Source organism: Monodon monoceros, unplaced genomic scaffold (genome assembly GCF_005190385.1).
Source record: "Monodon monoceros isolate NGI ecotype Baffin Bay Population unplaced genomic scaffold, NGI_Narwhal_1 Super_Scaffold_7, whole genome shotgun sequence".
NCBI lineage: Eukaryota > Metazoa > Chordata > Mammalia > Artiodactyla > Monodontidae > Monodon > Monodon monoceros.
Genome location: NW_021703784.1, coordinates 86,514,232 through 86,526,498, shown reverse-complemented (window position 1 = coordinate 86,526,498; position 12,267 = coordinate 86,514,232).

The following is a 12,267-nucleotide window of genomic DNA, read 5'->3' as shown; positions in this document are numbered from 1 at the left end:
ATTCCTTAACTTCAGATATCTGGTTTTCTTTAATTAACAGTAATCCTTTGATGCTCCGACTACCTGGTCTTTTGCTGCAAAAACTTCTATATATCCTGGCTTTCCCCCTTGCCTCTTTGGAGCAGTCTCTCAAAAGTATTTGAGATGCTGCCTCTCAGGCTTGAAGTCCTAAGAATGTCAGCCGAATAAAATATAACTCTCAACCTTTAGGTTGTGCTTTTTTTTTTTCAGTAGACACAAACAATTAATTCACCAAAGTTACATGGGGTATTTATTATTGCATAAAAAGAAAGTATACCTTTTACTTTTGTTTGCAAATAGTTATTTTCATGTCAAATAATGATAGCCCTCAGAGAATAGATTGTATCTTAGTATAATGTGGATTCTAAAAGAGTATGAACATTGTTAATGCAGTGTTATATCTATTTAGAATAAAGCCATGTATTACCTTAGAGAAAGAATGAGACTATAACTCTGTTATGATTTAATGTGACATTAGACAAATATTGTAACTATTTATACAGAGAAAGTTAGCTCACCTCAAGCATTTAATGAGCATAGGCTGATTTCAATCAATTACTTATCTCTAAAGGAGAATTGACAGGAAATCAGGAGACATTTTTTTTTAATCCCTGCTGTACTACTAAATGTATTTTGTAGGCTCAACTAGCCTCCACTTGCCTGTTTTCTGGTATGATAAACAGGAAATTCTATATATACTGACAAATTATCTAGAAAATTCACAGAGCTTAATTATGTCCTTCATGTTAAAAATTACAGGGGGCGTCCCTGGTGGCGCAGTGGTTGAGAGTCCGCCTGCTGATGCAGGGAACACGGGTTCGTGCCCTGGTCCGGGAAGATCCCACATGCCGCGGAGCGTCTGGGCCCGTGAGCCATGGCCGCTGAGCCTGCGCGTCCGGAGCCTGTGCTCTGCAACAGGAGAGGCTACAACAGTGAGAGGCCCGCGTACCGCAAAAATAAATAAATAAATAAATAAAAATAACAGGGATCTTTCGCAAACTACTTTAAGAAATTTGTAGAGGAATAATTATTACAAGGGTTCAAGGACCTGGAGAGTCACTGGGAAGTGAGTTAGATGTAATAATAGGAATTATTTCAATTTTGCCTTATCTTCATGGTCTCTCTCATGTTCCATGATGCAATGTCTCAGAGAAAGTGATGGGCAGACACCAACTGAAATTTCTGAGAAAAGTCTGTGCCAATTAAAGCTATTCTATTGATTAGTATTGACATTCTTAGGTGGAGGAAAGGAGGAATTTTGAAGTTTTTGAGCTTTCAGTAAGCTTCCAGAAGGTAACAAAAAGCATTAAATTCTTTTATTTGCCTCCTTTCCACCTTGGGTCTCACTGTCTGGCACACTGTTTGGTACATCGTTTACACTGAAGAAATATTTAATATTTGCTTTAACGTTTAACCTTCCAAGCATGAGTCCTTATTTCATTTTTAAAATAGAACTTTGAAACTCTATTTATTTCCTACCTGGTCAATAAAAAGGATGGTGAAGGTCTGAGGAAGAATCTAAGGAAAAATTCCATATTTAGCATTTTCTCCACAAGTCTCCAATCTGTAGGGCCTAACAGACATACCAATTGGTCAAAGTACTATTTATAAATATTTTCATGGAATCACAGACCTAAAACAAAGGAAAAAAAAAAAGCATTCTTCACCTCTTGAACCAACCCATTCTTATCTGCAGAGGCTGAATTATATAAAGACTCCCTGTAGAGATCATTAAAGGATTTCTGGATCTCATTTCTCCAGAGTTTCTCTGCTTCTACATATTCTAATGGTTAACACCTGAGGGCTGAAAAGAGACTTTTTTATTAATGCAACTTTTCTTTTCTATGAGGTGTGAATGCAAATTGACCACCTCTGATTCTTCATGTTAACTTATTTTCTTTCTTAACCAGTAGCCTATGTCTGAAAGAAACTTTCTATACTGCTGGAGAAACTTTCCAGGAGGAAGTATTCTTAGTTGTTTTTCACTTGCAACTCTTTCCTAAAAATAACTAAATATATGATGGCTTTTGCGCATCTGTAATTGAAAATCACTTAGATCATATTAGAGTTTACTTATATGCCAACATCATCAATGTTTTTTGAAGGTTTATTATTAGTTGGACCTGGGAACCCCAGTAAAAATATCAGTCATAATAAATCAAAATCAGTTCATATACAAGCCATCGCTTTTAAAGCACTAAATATAATTTACTATCTTAAAGGGGAAAAGTGACTTTTCACACAGATTTGCAGTTTATAACATTAAGAGTTATGTAAAATTCAACAAAACCTAGGATAAAGTGATAAAGTTAAGATAATGAGTATGAAAACCTTTTTATCACAAATATTCCAAAATTTGCTATTTATTAAAAACACATATCGAGCTCTAAGTCTAAAACTGACTCAATATAATATCTGAGGAAAATATAAATTAAAAAAATACTTCAAGAATGGCTGAAACAATTCATAACCCGAGCTATCAAATAACAGAATTGCCAGATGTTTATTTTATCACAGTAGCAGGAGTTTAAATTTGAATATTAATGGCTACAATATTCTGAGCCCACATCACGTGCAGCAACTGAATTAAGTGCTTTATATTGTGCCCTGTTTTGAATCCTCATAACAGTCCTAAAAGCTAGGTGTGTTGATCATTTGGGTTGAAAATTATAGTATCCATTCTATCTACAATACCAGGAAAGGATGCATTAAATGGTATTAGAAGGCTCACAGAATCACTGGAAAGGCTGAGCTTGCAGAGGAAACTCTCAAGCTCTGGGGACCCACTTAATAAGTAGACCTCTGGCATTACTGACGCCAGAACCAGGTTGCCTCTGCCACCAAACTTGCCAGCAGAAAGGATGCATGTTCCATCAATAGCTTCAATAATTTCCAAACCAATGTCTCCCATTAACTCATGTTCATGCTCTAGCTGCAAGGAAAGCTAAATGACATTTTAATTTCTTTAAGGTTCATTTTATTATTTTTTACTTTACTTTAGGATGGTAAGATTCACAAAGTCAAGAAACACTGAAATTGTTAGAGTATGGAGAAAGGTTTTGGTCAGCCAAAAATCACAGATGTGATTGGAAGTGTAATAGCCTACCTCCCCACATTTGTCGTCCACTTCTTCTGAACAAACTTACTAAACACTGGAAGACTTTTTTTTTTTTGCGGTACGCGGGCCTCTCACTGTTGTGGCCTCTTCCATTGTGGAGCACAGGCTCTGGACGTGCAGGCTCAGCGGCCATGGCTCACGGGCCCACCCTCTTCACGGCATGTGGGATCCTCCCGGACCGGGGCACGAACCCATGTTCCCTGCATTGGCAGGCAGACTCTCAACCTCTGCGCCACCAGGGAAGCCCTAAACACTGGAAGACTTTTCAAAAGAAGATGTCAGCTATGTCTTTTTTCTTTTAGACAAGAAAAAAATGAGACCCTCTGCTAGATCCCCCTGATTGTAAAGACTGAGCAATATATAAAGAAGTCAATGGATTTGAATCCACTAACTAAACACCCAGGCTAAGACGTAAAGCCCATTGTGTTGTGGAAGAATTAGAAAGAGGCAGAACTATGAAAACTTTCCATAAACCTGTAATTTTCTCTTAATTTTTTCCCCTAAGAATACTAGATATGCGTAAAGGAAAGAAGTTGAAATAGCCATATATATGAACCAATGAAGAGGAAAGGTGTGAGATATCAAACACATTTTGGATTATTTTTTAAGTCCCTTGATATTTAAAGAACACAACCGGTATATATTCATCATTAGAAACACAATAGAAAACAGAAGATCTAATTGGATTTCAAGCAACTCTTTTTATTTTTCTTGCTCTATTTAATGAAAATAACCTGTCTCTAATAATAAGGAAAACTCCATTCAAAAAAATTGTGCACTAGAAATAAATGGTAATAATGTATGTCATTGAAACCAGTGTCCCTGTGAGATGCACACACACACGGGATGGTATGATAAGGAAAGTATTAGTGAGTTATATATAACTCATTCATACTTAAGAGTATTTTCTATTCTCTTTTTATAAAATAAAATATCTCACCAATTTTAGGTCAAAAAGAACAAACTACCAGTTATAAAATAAGTAAGTCACAAGGTAGTGTACAGCACAGGGTATATAGTCAATAATATTATAATAGCTTTATATGGTGTGTAATCTATAACAATATCAAATCACTATTTTGTACCCCTGAAACTAATACAGTATTGTAAGTCAATGATTCTTCAATAAAAAAGAATGCTTTACATCAAAAATTGCTTCTTTTAAAAACAAAGTGTTAATTAAAACCATAATCCATGGTAAGCTTCTCAAAATAGCCCAAATTTTGTCGTGAGCAGTGACAGTGGGGCAGATAATGGATTTGATTAATTTCATCCTTTAGTATATGTAACAAGCAACACTTCAATAGCCTTGAATTCTCACATGGGAGAGAAAGAAATTGTATTTGTCATTTTGGTAAATTTCAATTAGAATCAAATCCCTGATGAATGTTTTCTCACCCAAATAATGATTTCTTGATTTCAGGCATCTTTTAACTAATTTTGCTTACTATATTTCAGAGGTTCACCTTATGAATACACTATGCACCATTTGTAGTTATCAATAACCCATATAGTGAATTCGTTTATAATTTACTCGATTTCAATGGAACTAACATGAGCATAGTACTTTACAGGCTACCAAGTCGCAAATATATTTTATTTCATTTACTTCTCATAACATTTTGAGATGAAAATTTTTTTCTTTTATTTGTTTGCAGATGAGGAAACAGACAATTCAAAAGACTAAGTAACTTTCTCATAAGCATGTGGCTAGGATGTCAAAATCAGACTTTGACTATTTTTTTCCACTCTAACACCCTATTATCCATTTTACATAGGAGATGAAGCTCAAGTTGTAAATGAGATGATTAAATCATTGACTGGGTTTATTCATTGGTTCATTCATTCCTTCAACAAGTATGTATTTGTTCGGCACTTACACTGCCAGGCACTATGCTAAGAGTAAGGATACGTTCACAAAGATTCTACGTACAGTTGCTTTACTGGTAACTAAGTAAATAAGCAGTTGAGTAATTTCAAGGCAATATGCTAAATACTTTAAAAAGAGCCTCTATAAGATATATAGCTATATGGTGGCAGAGAGAAAGGAAGAACTGTGTCTGCCCACTGAAGTCAAGGTAGAACTTAAAAGGAAGAGTAACACTTAAAATTAATCTTGAAAAAAGTAGGAGGGGCTTCCCTGGTGGCGCAGTGGTTGAGAGTCCGCCTGCCGATGCAGGGGACACGGGTTCGTGCCCCGGTCCGGGAGGATCTCACATGCCGCGGAGCAGCTGGGCCCGTGAGCCATGGCCGCTGAGCCTGCGCGTCCAGAGCTTGTGCTCCACAACGGGAGAGGCCACAACAGTGAGAGGCCCGCGTACCGCAAAAAAAAAAAAAAAAGTCTTCCAGTGTTTAGTAACAGTTTGTTCAGCAGAAGTGGACAACAAATGTGGGGAGGTAGGCTATTACACACTTCCAATACCAATCCCTCAGAGAAAATAGAACTGCCTCAATGTCTGTGCTCCTCTATAATGAAAGGTGCATTCTCTAACTTAATGAAATGGAGAAAACATATATTAAATGAACGTGACAAATTTGCTACTTATAGAGAGGGGAATAAAAAAAATCTGTCTTCCCATGGGTAATTCAGAACTTGTAGATTAATTATGCTTCTTCTCCTTATGAAAATCCCTACTCAAATAGGGAAGGCAAATTCACTGTATCTACACATTGATTACCACAGCTTGACTGGTTACCGTACATCAAAAACAAGCACTAGAGAACATCATAAATGGGTAATTTAAAGACCAAGGGCGTGGAATGGTTTCCATGTAATAGAAACTTAGTTCTATTGAAAAGTTAACAATTATATATCTCAGGCAAGGTTTATGGGATCACCCATATTAGAAGAATCTGGCCACATTTAGCCATAACCTAGCATCACTAGGTATTACACATTACTGCTTTAAATAGGTTGCTCAGCAGGATAATTAATGACAATTATTAAGTATGTAGTTGAATATACCAAATGACATACAGATACAATATATTGCAGTAAAACTTAGTTTTTTTCCTAAATTCATATACTTATAATTGTAACTACAGAGATGATAAAAATTTTAGAGTTTCCTCAAAAGTTTTGAGGTTAGCTTTCTGGAAAAAAAAATTGCCTAGCGCTCTCTCTCTTTCTCTCAAAATTTTCTTAATGCCACTACCTGAAAGAACACTGGAATAACGGGTTATTGTCTTACCTAGCTGAATATATCTTCTGCCCTTATCAGTGGCCCACTCAGTTATTTGTTACCTCTTCTATACAGAAGAGGTTGGAAGTGACAAAGATGATAGGTGAGTCCATCGTCTTATCTTCAAGTCATACTGGCACACTTATTAATGCACTTAGAGACCTTAGGCAATATCCATATCTAAGGTCATGTAAAACTCTGTTAACTTGAAAGACTCTGAAGTTTCAGGAAAATGGACTCCTGTCTATTTTGGAAAATTGCTGATGGGTTTGAGTACACACAGTGTGCCTTAAAGACCTAGGTCCTTTATTATATTAAGAAAAGAATTTGAATGTGGGGTAGATTTGAATGTGGGGTAATGTCTCATTTATCCCTCTTCTCTTCCTTTTTTTTTTTGCGGTACGCGGGCCTCTCACTGTTGTGGCCTCTCCCGTTGCTGAGCACAGGCTCCGGACGCGCAGGCTCAGCGGCCATGGCTCACGGGCCCAGTCGCTCCGCGGCATGTGGGATCTTCCCGGACCGGGGCACGAACCCGTGTTCCCTGCATCGGCAGGCGGACTCTCAACCACTGCGCCACCAGGGAAGCCCTCTTCCTTTTTCTTTACTCCCTTCATTAGTGCTATATTTCAAGTATATCATTGTTTAACCTTTTACTAGTTGATAATGTCCCCACCCCTTAATTTCTGTTATCTAAGAGTAATTTGGCAAATAGTTAAATTTACAAGTTTTCAAGGAGAGAGAAAAATTAATTGTAAGGTTCTAAATAAGAATAGGCATATTTTCTAAAAATATGTCATGTGATTTCCAATACAAATGCTTTCTTATTGAAACCAGGAAATCTCAACCAAGGATAGGAATTTACAGTTTGAAGACAAGGATAGGAATTTACAGTTTGAAGACAAGGATAGGAATTTACAGTTTGAAGACAAATGTGTAGAGCATTCTGCATACTGATATTGACCTTGTGGAATTAAAAAGAAATTGTTTTTTTTATATGAAACAAATGAAAGTTGTATTTTTTCATATCAGTTCTTATTGGGCCATTTGCTTGGAGTTAGTCAAACTGTGAGGTTTGAAGGCACAGTTCTTCAGACTTCCAACTCTTTCCAAGACTTCAGACACTAACTGTTGGTTTGAAGATCTTCAAAAATGACTTTCAGGTTTGACAGTATTAGAAAGTCTCACAGAACTCACTGAAAGCTATTATACTCACAGTATGGTTTAATGCAGGAAAAGGATACTTTAAAATCACCCAAGTCAAGAGACACAAAAGGCAGATCTGGGAAGATTGCAAATGAGAAGCTTCCATTGCCCTCAGGATGTGTGACGCTCTGGGCATTGATGTCTGACAACAGTTAAGGAGCACTGCCAACTTGTGAAGCTCACATAAACTTCAGTGTCTAGAGTTTTCATTGGGGCTTCATTACATAGGCATGATTGACTGATTGATTTCCCTTGTGTTTGAACTCAGTCTCCAGCACTCCTTTGTCCAGAAGTCTGGCTGATATTTCAGGGCTCAAAGGACACATTATGAGTCACCTCATTAGCATAAACTCCCAGGCGTGGGCCAATGAATAACAAAGATACTTCTATCACTCAGTAAATTCTAAGGATTTAGAAATAATGTCCCAGGAGTCAGTGATAAAGGATAGACCTCACTTGGGCAAGGCCAAATTCTTCATGACACTATCCCTAAAAATATCAACTGATTTTATCTAAATCTGGATTTATTGTTGACTTATTAAGAGTATAGGGCACTCATTTCACTTTTCTCTCATTTTTTTAGTGGGGGTGGTGTGGGGGGAGAGGGTGGGGAGGCAGCTGGATGTTATTTACACTAGAAGCCGACATACTTGTGTGCTGGACAATATTTCTCAGTGACACTTTTTTGTGTGTTGAATGAAGACAGCAGAATTAGGACTATACCTCTCTTCCATAAACTGGATGTCCGAGTGTCAGATCTCTGCTAATATTATTCTGCCAATATCCGCTCAGAAAAACTCATATGGTACTTAAAAGCACAAACTATCTCTGAGATTTTGTTACTGTAGAGAACCTAATTTGGGGGAAAGTCGGTGAAGATTTACCCTAAGTTTTTGGTTCTTTGCAAAACAAACTAAAAAAAGGAAGGCAATAATGGGGTAGACTGGACATGTTTGTTCCTCTCCTAATACTTATTAGTATTAATTGGACAGATCTTATGAGTAAATAAATTAAACCTCCCTATCCCACTAGAAATAAAATCACTGACTTTCTAGTCTTTTCTCTTCTTTTATGTCTCCCCCACCTTCATTAGCCCTTTATTAACATGCAAATGCCTTTGGTAAAGATTGCAGCTTAGATGCATTTGCAACTGAGTTGGTTAACCAGGTAAGAATGTGGAAGGGAAGATCTGGACAAAGTTAGGCAATTCATAACTAGAATGAGATGCTGAGGTGAGAGTAAAGATGAATGGGGAGCCACAGGAAGAAAGTGTTTCAGAGCAACTGAAAAGGAAGATTTTGGAAACTGAGTCAAAGACAGACTCTGCTGACTTTCAAATGTTCACTCAGTTGCATTGGTTTTGCCAACTGAAATTTTGTAGGCCTTATTCCATCTATTCTGGGTTGTTGACCCTGAGTTTGGAAAAAAAAACCTGCCAGTTCTAAAAAAAAAGAGCAAAAACAAAATCTAAAACAAAGAAACATAACCTGTATAAATCTAGTAGCCATGGTTGTGAAATACCACCACAAAAGAAAAAAAAACGAACGGATTTTTTTTCCTGTATGATGGTTTTGTGGATTCAGAAGAAATAGGGGACTTCTGGTTTGAGAGTCAATGTGAAATTCTGAGAGTGAAGAGTAGAAATGTATTCACATTATCACGTTATTTAAATGTCTCAGGATAACACCCTCCTTGTCCAAAATTTTCTGCTAAGATGTTGGAGAATATTTGGTGGTTGTTGTTGCTCTCCTCATCTTGAAGTCAAAACATCTAGAATCGTCCTGGCTCTGTCACTTACTATCTCTTTTATTAGAGGCAAATTACTATCTCAAATTAGAGGCAATTGCTTGTCTCAGCAGACTCACAGTTTCCTCATCTATAAAAGCCAAAGGATCATTTATTTATACAGATGATGAGAGGATAAGTAATTATAAGAGACAATAAATGTGAATTATAAACTGCCCTAGAAAGAACTGTTAGGGAACTGTTGACTGAAACCTCCTGCCTTGGCCAACTCACTTGCATGAGTTGTCTCACAACAGGAGGTCACAATAAAGAACATAGTTTCATGCCATTGAAAACTAACCTGGAGTATTCAGGAGGGGCTAAAAGGAGGGAGGAGACACCAGCCCGTAATATGTCCTACCAAACTCCCAGAATCCTTTGCACTGGAATCCATTTTGGTTGAGAGATGCGTACACACCACCAGGAAGGATCCTGAGTCAAACCGAATACGGGTCAAGCAAGATGATTGGCCAGAGCCAACCAGGAAACTAACCCCATTACCATAAACCCTGAGACTGCGAGCCATGTGGCAGAGCAGTTCTCCTGGTTTCCCTTACTCTGCTGCTCTCTGCCTGGGTGCCCCTTCCCAATAAAGTCTTTTGCTTTGTCAGTGTCTCTTTGGACAATTCATTTCCAAGTGTTAGAGAAGAGCCCACTCTTGGGCCCTGGAAAGGGTCCCTCTTCCTGCAACATTTGTGGAGGATCAAATTACCAGATCTTAAAGAGTGCGGCACTTGATCACATTTATCCTCATCTAACCCAGGGAGTTAGAAAAAGACATTACAGAAATTTCTAATTTGATGCATATACACTATAGAGGTCAAATGTAGTCAGAGTATTATGAAGAAGATATGGAAAATTCAAGGACTTTGAAACATCACTCTCAAAGATCTTATAATGATCAGTTTGAAGCAGCAGGTCCTACTTGCTGCAGTCAGTTGGTACTGGTGAATGAGAGGTGACTGTGAACATCTTTTTTCAACTCCCCATTCAGTAAAGTCATATCAGTAGGTTGAAATCAGCCATAGAACATTTACACCACAACAATCTATAAACTTTGAAAATAAATTTCTTGGTTCTTAAATAATCATCAACACGCCTCTGCATATATAACAAATGATAGAAAGATGTTAATTTTGAGTGTCAAACAAGACAAAAGACGTTCTACTGTGTACCTGGTAATCAAGCCTTCCTTGGGATTTTACGTGATTTGAAAAAGGCTTATTTCCTAGGAAAGAACTGATATAATTGAAGAGAAGTAGGCTGAGAAATCTAGTTATAATGAATAATGTGAAGTTCAGTGCATTAGCCAGAAAATTGCAAATACTTTTTTTAAATTTTATTTTTATCCCACCATGACCATCCCCATCAGCCCACTTTCCCCCCTTGGTGTCCATACGGTTGTTCTCTACATCTATGTCTCTATTTCTGCCTTGCAAACTGGTTCATCTGTACCATTTTTCTAGATGCCACACATATGCATTAATATATGATATTTTTCTCTTTCTGACATACTTCACTCTGTATGACAGTCTCTATGTCCATCCACATCTCTACAAATGAACCAATTTCATTCCTTTTTATGGCTAATATTCCATTGTATATATATACCACATCTTCTTTATCCATTCATCTGTTGATGGGCATCTAGGTTGCTTCCATGACCTGGCTATTGTAAACAGTGCTGCAGTGAATACTGGGGTATATGTGTCTTTTTGAATTATGGTTTTCCCTGGGTATATGCCCAGTAGTGGGATTGCTGGGTCATATGGTAATTCTACTTTTAGTTTTTTAAGGAACCTCCATACTGTTCTCCATAGTGGCTGTACCAATTTTCATTCCCACCAGCAGTGCAAGATGGTTCCCTTTTCTCCACACCCTCTCCAGCATTTGTTGTTTGTAGATTTTCTGATGATGCCCATTCTAACCGGTGTGGGGTGATACCTCATTGTGGTTTTGATTTGCATTTCTCTAATAATTAGTGATGTTGAACAGCTTTTCATGTGCCTCCTGGCCATCTGTATGTCTTCTTTGGAGAAATGTCTGTTTAGGTCTTCTGCCCAGTTTTGGATTGGGTTGTTTGTTTTTTTAATTTTGAGCTGCATGAGCTGTTTGTATATTTTGGAAATTAATCCTTTGTCTGTTGATTTGTATGTGAATATTTTCTCCCATTCTGAGGGTTATCTTTTTGTCTTGTTTATAGTTTCCTTTGCTGTGCAAAAGCTTTTAAGTTTCATTAGGTCCCATTTGTTTATTTTTGTTTTTATTTCCAAGCAGATACTTTTAAGTGAGAGTGATACGAATATTTGGTTGTAGTGGAGGGGGCAGTTAATGCTCACCCTATTTATATTAAAACTGTGTCTGTGTACGTGCATGCGTATGTGTATGCATGTGTGTGTGATGTAAATCAGGGCCAGCAGGAATAAAGCTTTGAATCCCAGGCTGAGACTTTTAGGTAAATTTGTGAAGGGTGTAAGAACATGTAATACCATCAAAGAATTTTAGGAGAAACATTAAATGGTCTAATCTGTGCAATCATGAAGAGAATAATTTCAGTGGATACAATATTGCAAGCTGAAAGCTAGTTAGGAGACTGTTGTGATAATTCAGCTTTGAAGCCACATCATGTCCTTTGTAAATTCAAATATTATAAAAATACATTAAGAAGGGAAGGGAAGATGGACGGGAGGAAGGAAAGATCCAAACTTGAATGAAAAGTGCCTGCACTGTTTATGTCTACTGAAATCAAATAGAGTACAGCATTTCCCCCGCTCAGGAATATGCATTATTTTTAAAACAATCTTTTATAACAGAAGGTCTTAAACTTTTTTTTTCAAGTAGATAATATGTTGGTGAAGGAAATGGTCCAAAGAGAAGGCTGTTAGCTTGAGAGAAAACATTCACTAGTGACAAAAGTACATGCATGTTGCTCTTCTGGTTTCCTCTTAAAAAAATAAC